The following is an 8,538-nucleotide window of genomic DNA, read 5'->3' as shown; positions in this document are numbered from 1 at the left end:
TTAAAGGTTTATATATATATATATGGAAATAATAAAAAAGTTCAGTAGTCAGAAAATCTATATAGTGTTAGTTCGTGAAGTTTTGAACCAGACCAAAATATACTGACTAGAAAGTATCATTAAACGAAACATTACCGTATTTAGTCACTTAAACAATCGAACAACATAAAAGGGTGCTAATATTTAAACCAAATGGTTAAAGCAATGTGATCTGTATTTTTTAGAATTTTATTTTGCTGCAAAAACCTACTAGTATGATAAGTTTGCCTGTAACTTAAACTTTTATAAAAAAAATGATTTGTAAAAACCAATAATTAAGGAATATAGAGCAGATCAATTTTTGTACAGGACGACAAAATTCAATTTTGCTCCAATTAAGGCTTCTTAATGGTTTTCCCTTAAAACAGAGCTAACAGAAATTTAAAAAGCATGATATTTTTGTCATTTTAGTAGAAAATAACATTTTCTTTAAAAAAAATTGAAAATTGCAGCTTATATTGCTTTAAACATATCCTCTTAAAATGCAGCAACTAACACAACTTTTTAATTGCTTTAATAGTAAACTTTATAATTATGTAAGAAATCAAAATCGAAAGGTAACATGAAAAATGTTAAACTTCTGGAAATCTTTTTAAGCTAAATAGCAGTCTTCCAATATACAGGAAAGATTGTTTTTATATGTAAAATTCCTAGAATTCTTTCATTACAGTCATTTGCATCATTTCTGATTGTGGTACATTTAAAATTAATATTTTATCCAGAAAACACAATTTTGTTTGACTTTAATTTTCGAGAATATTTCCATTGCAATTTGCTGCATCAATATTGATTGATTGAAGGTACATTATAAAATGAATATTTATGCAGGAAAACATATTGAGTTTTACTTGAAATCAAGAGAGTTTTTTAATTACAATTCCCTGTATATACATGGAATGGAACAGTGGTGCATTAAGACATTATTATTTCATAAAGAAACATAATTTGAGATTGGTTTTTGATTTAAGACGGACTGGCACATTATGAAATGAATATTTCAAAAACAATTTGTTGTTGAAATCCTCGTTTTCGACGCAATCATACATGCATGTATATTTAAAATTATTAAAAATCAATTTAAAATAACATTTTGGTTTCCATGCACCAGAGTTGGAAAAACGTATTTTGTATTGAAAAAACCCCCCATTGAGTAACCTTTGATTTTAATCGTGATTGAAAAAGCATTTAAGATTAAACAGAAAATTGAACGACACGTGATTTAAAAAATAGTTTGTAATAAACTGTTTTTAGCTCACCTGAGCTGAAAGCTCAAGTGAGCTGTTCTGATCACATTTTGTCCGTCGTCCGTCTGTCCGTCTGTCTGTCCGTCCGTCCGTCCGTCCGTTAACTTTTTACATTTTGAACTTCTTCTCTAAAACCGCTAATCCAATTTCAACCAAATTTAGCACAAAGCATCCTTATGGGAGGGCAAATATAAATTGCAGAAATAAAAGTCCGATCTTTATTCAAAGCGGAGAAAACCTTGAAACTGTAGAAAAAGCGGGGTGTATTCTTAAAAATCTTCTTCTCAAAAACTACCGAGGCAAATTCAACGTAGTTTAGCATAAATTATCCTTATGGGAAGGAAAATATAAATTGCAAAAATTAAGTGCTAATTCTGTTTCAAATCTGAGTTATTACGAAAATAATAATAAAGGAAAGGCGTGTTTCAGCTTCGCGTTCGGCATCCGGTAAAATGGGTAGGCAAGACTTGGCCAGGGCAAAACAAAAGATTGGCAGTTATTAATCTGCCAATCTCATTAAAATTTCAGGATATTTGATGGACTAGTATATTTGTATTCGCTGTAAATATTGCTGCAAAATAATGCGTATTTGGAATTGACGATTGCCGATCTGCCCCGGCTTTTATTTTGCCACGGCCCGGGTTTGCATACCCATTTTACCAAGACTCGTATTCCATACTTCTAAAACGAGGTTCTTTGTTTAAAGCAGCCATGACATTATACGAAAAAGGGTCGATCTGACTATGATGAATTTGCTTGTTGTGCAACAGTTTGCATATGAAGGGAAGTTTTTGAAACATGCAAAATATATTGGTGCCGATTTTGTGAAGTAAATTGAGGCTAAATATTTCAATGCGTTGACAGTTTTCACACATGACGTTGGTGTTAGCTTGTTCTGATTTGCGTTTCGTTTTCATTATTTATGCTTTGTAACCTGGAAACTATCGTCTGTATTTCGTGATTTTTACGTATCAAATCAAACAGAGACTTCGGTAAATCAAACAGTTAACTGTTTACCTGCGCAAATTAAGCAAAATCTGATGTATAAAAAAAGTACTGAAGTACAATTCATTCTATCGGTAATTCGGCATTATCTTTTGCGTAATGGTAAATTAATGCAATAGGTTTTGTTGAGAAGCTCGGCATTTTCTCGAGTTTATTCGGTTTAAATAGAGTTTGATATCGCTGACGGAAATATGCAGGTATATACATGTATATATATGATTCATTTCGAAAAAATAAATTGTGTTCTTTATTTGTTATACATGTAGTGCATGTTTCTTGTGTTTAATTGTTCACAATTTCTATTTACTAACCATATTTGAGTGTTAAGCTTCAAATTTTAAGCAAGATACAGAGATTTGCTCACAATTCTATATGTTTTTATACAGATCTTAAAAACTAAAGATTAGAAAAGTAAAAAAATTGTCAATATTTATTACGAAAATTTTCAAAGTCTGTTCTGCCAGAAACCAACTTTAACAACTTATTGTATTGTAAACATAACCTTTTTAGCTCACCTGAGGGTGGGGCCACAATGGGGGGTCGAAGTTTAACAAATGAATAATTATATAGAGTAAATCTTTAAAAATCTTCTTCTCAGAAACTAATCAGCCAGGAAAGCTAAAACTTGTGTGCATGCATCCTCAGGTAGTGTTAATTCAAAGTTGTGAAAATCATGACCCACTGGGGGAGGGTGGGGCTACAATGGGGGATCGAAGTTTAACAAAGGAATATAGAGTAAATATTTAAAAATCTTCTTCTCAGGAACTAATCAGCCGGCAAAGCTGAAACTTGTGTGGAAGCATCCTCAGGTAGTGTAAATTCAAAGTTGTGAAAATAATAACTCCTGGGGGTAGGGTCGGGCCACAATGGGGGGGGGGGGGGGGGGTCGAAGTTTAATATATGATTATATAGAGTAAATCTTTAAAAATCTTCTTCTCAGAAACTAATTAGCCAGGAAAGCTGAAACTTGTGTGGAAGCATCCTCAGGTAGTGTAGATTCAAATTTGTGAAATTCATAACCCTGGGGGGTAGGTTAGGGCCACAATGGGAGATCGATGTTTTACATAGGAATAAACAGAGTAAATCTTTAACAATCTTCTTCTCAGAAACTAATCAGTCAGGAAAACTGAAACTTGTGTGAAAGCATCCCCAGGTAGTGTAGATTCAAAGTTGTGAAAATCAATATCCCCAGGGGTAGGGTGGGGTCACAATGGGGGGGGGGGGTCAAAGTTTAACAAAGGAATATATAGGATAAATCTTTAAAAATCATCTCAGAAACTCATCAGCCAGATGATTCTTTATAATTGTTAAGACTTTTGCCCCAGGACAATTCTTTGGCCTCACGAGAAGGTTCAGAGGTTGATGTACGTTTATATCCCATATATAAACTATTGTTAAGGATCTTTTTGAAAACTGCAATACTCAACATATGATATGACTATAAAATCATCCTGTTAGAAAGGGACTGATGATTATAAACATAAGAATATCCAGGGGGAAATGGATTTTATTTATACAGGATCTACATGTATTATTGTACATTGTCCAGATAGTTTGTATTATGACTCCATTAAGCTGCTTTTATCATGCCTATTGTTCCTCAGGTGAGCGATGTGGCCCTTGGGCCTCTTGTTTAAAAAAGACACAGTTTTCATTTTCAAGGGTTTATTTTATATCATTTTTAGAGATCCAGAAGAAAAATAGATTGGAGTTTTGAATGGCTTTGCTATCTTGAAAAAATGTCCTCTGAGTTTATAAACTTTCTGATACAGAAAATATATGTAATCGATATCATAAAACAAAGAGAGTACCGCAAATTGATCTCCGAGATGGTGATTCTTTTAAAGAGAACGCGGTATTTACAAATTATAAATCTTTATAAATAATTCTATCAGGTTCGCAATTTTTTTTTAAGATGAAAGAGGTTCCACAAGTATTGATATTGATTCTTTTTACAGCTTTCAAAAAGCCCCACCTCTGTTTCATTCGATTTCGTGTCCTAGTCAATCTGTCATATCAAGGGCATTTAGGGCAGGAAACATAATACATTCTAAATATTCCGATTATATCATTATTCTATAGCGTTACTGATAATTTCAAAAGAAGCAAATGGTTGAAGGACAAAAGTGTAAAAATGATATTTAAAACTGTCATTTTATCACATGTTTAGCTCAATATGCAGTGGATATCACTCGTGTTGTAAATTTTCGATATTCCACTGTTTGTTTTCACGCCACGTTAACCATTACGTAGCTTTAATCAGATGACTGACGTAGAATGAAAAAGTAACAAAATAATTCATTTGAAAGGAGCAGAGATATAAATTTTAAGCATTTAATGCTGTTTCATTGTTTTCATGATTCGATAAAAATATATTAGATAATGAAATGATTGTTTTTTAATCTTCAAGGAACGTTTTTTCATGCGTAAAGTTGTTGACGTCTTGTAGTGAATGTGTTGTGCGGCTAACAATTATAATATTATACAGAAAAGATTGAGGTTTAACAAAAACAAAAACAAAAACGACAAAGAACCCCCCCCCCCCCAAAAAAAAAAGAAGTAGTAAAACATGTGATGAAGAAAAATCTTTTATGATTTGCGATGGTAAAGGATTTTTATTCAACTCTTTGTGGGTTTTCTATATATAAAAACACAACTCGTTGGATAAAAATCATATACCATCCCATATCATGAGAGATGCTATATTTATTTATAAATAAATATCTTTTTATGAAGATTTATTTGCATTCAGAAAACATATTGTCTTTTATTTAATATCAACTTTAAATGGTGAATAAAAACAAAAAATAAATTTTGAAATGAAAGAAGTTTTCTAGGTTTCGAAATACTTGATTACATTCAGGGTTTTAAGGAAGTTGAAATAATATTGTTTGCTTATTTTGTTATGCATTGTGGAGTATTGATTCAAGTTGATGATGTTCGTATGAAAGTTATGCAGAATTCATCATTTCCAATTCTATCAAAATGACTAGCAGCATTCCAACATCATGTTTTGAGCAGTGCAACGGTAAAAGCAATATCCAGTAAGCATCAAATTGTCTCAGGAGACAAGAGTTCAGCGAGGCGTTTCAAACAGAACCTATTAAAGCATATTTGAGGGAACCGTATTGACTTTAACAAGACTACCGTTGAATTTGTTGGACTAAAAGGATTCCGAGAGGTAGATATATACATTTTCAGTTTGCTTTATCAATGTTTTTCATAATTGAGAAAGATGGCTACTTTCCAAAAGCAAAGAACAAATTGGTTTTTGTTTCTTGGTGTTTCTTTAAAGTTCTTGCTCTCTAACGCGTAACATTGATATCGTTCTATATTTGTTGCATGCTCGTTATTCATTTAAAACATTTTCATAATTAAATGGTGCTTTTTCATCATTCATCGTTCATTACTAATCTACTGGTGAAACTTATTTTCGTTATTGTTTAAAACTTGCTAGGAAGCATTATAACGAGACAATACAGATGAAATTTTAGTTTTATTAAGATCGATTGATAAATGATGAAGAAAATAACATTAAATGACTCGATGGTAGGCTCTAAAAACTCCTTCACTGAATCATCTTAGAACCTATTTAGCACATAAAGCGACAATCGATGTGCCGAAAAAGGACATGTATTGAATGTGCAATGCTCTTAGATTTTGTATCATATATAATGTTATTTAGTTAAAATAAAATTACTGGGAAATATAAGCTCAGGGTATGTATTGTTGTACAACTTACAGGTAGTTTTAACATTAATTTTAAAAAAAAATCCCACCTACACTGAATCGCATTCCAATATTTAAGACATAACTATTTAGATAAAATTATTTTTATTTTTTAAAATTGTGTTTTAGAAGAAAATATATGGCAATAATGCCCAAATGATATTTGAGATAATTTTATTTATGCAACAAAATACCTGCTTCAGTTGGATATACATTACAAAACTATCAAATTCCAAATGTCCTTAAACAGCTCATTAATATTTATCAAAAAAAAAAATTCCTCCAAAAAATGAATCCCTGAGTAACTGACTACAGTTTGATTATCATAAAAAAAACCTTTGGTCGTAGGTAAAAGCATCTTAATATGAAACGCGCTTAGAGTAATATACAAATGACGCTAAAACCATACTTTGTTATCCTGTAGCTATATAGATGTAACAATAACATTTTTATGTTTTAACATTCATAATTTAAAAGGTTTTTTCTTGCAATCAATTTTAATTTGCAGTAGGATATTTTTTTTATAAAGATAATTATGTGTCGAAACTCTGAATATGAAGATACTACTTCCTCCAGTGACATTTTAGATCATTGATTTACAATGTAGTTTGTATACTGGTAACAGAAATTAAACTTCATCCCATAGCTTAAAATTTTTTTACATACTAACGCATCGATGCTCTAATGAAAAATAAATCAAAGGTCAATCGGAATTTTTGCTTATAATCGATGTCTTTGATAAATAAATGTTGTACCGAAGGTTCAAAGCTTGTTCAATAAATATGACACATTAAACAAGTCATAATACAAGTTCCTACATGCTTTCAAAAATGCAATTTGCAAACTTTTGTTCATTAACAGTGTTTAAACAATACTTATCTAGTATTGTTTTGATGTTTATGCTGTTTGTTTTATTTAAATTTTCTACTTATGATTTACCATCCGAAGACTAATTTTGAACTAGATAAATAAAACAGGCAATATTAGCTTTACTCTATCTCTACTTCTTCTAGTGAGGTCTTGCACTAGTTGTAGTGCATTTCTTATGTCTATGAACAAGGAACATAATTATGCCCTTTGAAATTCAAAAGTAGACAACTGCAAGTTGTCTCTCTGAATTTATCTCCGTTGTCATGTAAAATCGATTTTTTTTACTTAGAAGTTGTAGTGCCAATCATAGCCAAATCAAAATGTAATATTCAAAATTAATTATTAATAGGAAAACAAAATAGCTTTATACATTTCAACTATTTTCAACGTTTATTTGCTATGTTGAAAGTCATACAAAAAAGTTTCAATATGATGTAACAAATACGACAGATTATATTTCTCGAGTTCTAAAATTATTTGATATAAAATATATGAATATTTTCCTATGCACATTATTGATATCGACAACGCTTTTGCGTTGACTCTCATGTTTGTATGCTATAAAAGGTGAACCAAGTGTTCAAGTGAGCTTTTCTGATCACTTGTAGTCCGCCGTCCGTTGCTGTCCATCTGTCTGTTAACTTCTTACATTTTATGCCCCCTCCAAGCGAAGTTTGGGGGAGTGGGTATATAGGAATAACTTGTTCGTCCGTCCGTCTGGGCGAAATTCTTGCCCGGTCTATATCTTTTCTATGGATAAGAATTGGAAGTTTTTTCTTCACGCAAAGATTGCTAATGACTTTAGGGTGTGTCATGTCCTTAGCTTAAGGTCATCTGGACAAGGTCATGATTACTTAGAGTTTCACAATATTTTTAGACTTTTATATTTAAAATTTTTCAAATAGAATGATGCAGGAACTATTGTTCAGGTGAGCGATATTGACACATGAGGCTCTTGTTTCATTTTTATTTCGTTTTTATTTTGCTGTGTACAATTTGAACGTAGTGAATAATTCCATAAAGAATCAAACGATATCAATAGACCAATCCACACTTTACAAAAGTTATGTCCCTTGGCCGCCATCTTTGGGGGAAAACCCATATATTTCTCACATTAGCCTTTGTAGATTAGAGGGTTGTAACTTCGTCATTTGACATTAAAAATCCGTTTCCGCTGTGAATTTTAATTGCCCCAAGTTGGGGCAACCCACACATCGAAGGAATAAATCATATCCCAAGAGAGTTCTTCAGAGGACGCCCAAATATTTGGTTGCTTAAAGAAGGGAAAAGTTGCTTTTTCCCTTTTGACCTTTGGGTTGACCCCCAAAGGGGAACAACTTTTGCAAAGTGTGGATTGGACTATACCCCCCCCCCCTTTAGTTTAGCAGTGATAATTGATATATAAAGTTCGATATTCAACAATCAAACAAGAAAAAAATCCGCATCAGTTTGACAATAACCCACAATTTATGGACGGTATATAAGCTTAAACATTGATATCCTAAGTTGAACTTACTTTTGAGAGTAAGATATTTGACACTTTATTATATAGTCTTCTCATCGAATATAGTCATTTCGAACAATTCGAATTACCCCGCGGTTTGTGTTTTTTAAAGTTTGTGGTATCGCTTTGCAATGTTAAAAACACCAT

General features: G+C 31.9%; 1 protein-coding gene across 1 annotated transcript in view; it reads left to right on the top strand.

The window, feature by feature from the left end:
* Positions 1-5,415: 5,415 nt before the first annotated feature.
* Positions 5,416-8,538, top strand: part of LOC128166306 (uncharacterized) — a 35,573-nt gene continuing 32,450 nt past the window's right edge. Inside the window, exon 1 of the mRNA XM_052831398.1 lies at positions 5,416-5,469. The gene's annotated coding sequence lies outside the window, so the exon portion shown is untranslated. The remainder of the gene's footprint in view (positions 5,470-8,538) is intronic.

This window comes from Crassostrea angulata, chromosome 10 (assembly GCF_025612915.1).
Source record: "Crassostrea angulata isolate pt1a10 chromosome 10, ASM2561291v2, whole genome shotgun sequence".
NCBI lineage: Eukaryota > Metazoa > Mollusca > Bivalvia > Ostreida > Ostreidae > Magallana > Magallana angulata.
Note: the sequence above shows the minus strand (reverse complement) of the source record. Positions and strands in the feature narration are given on the sequence as shown.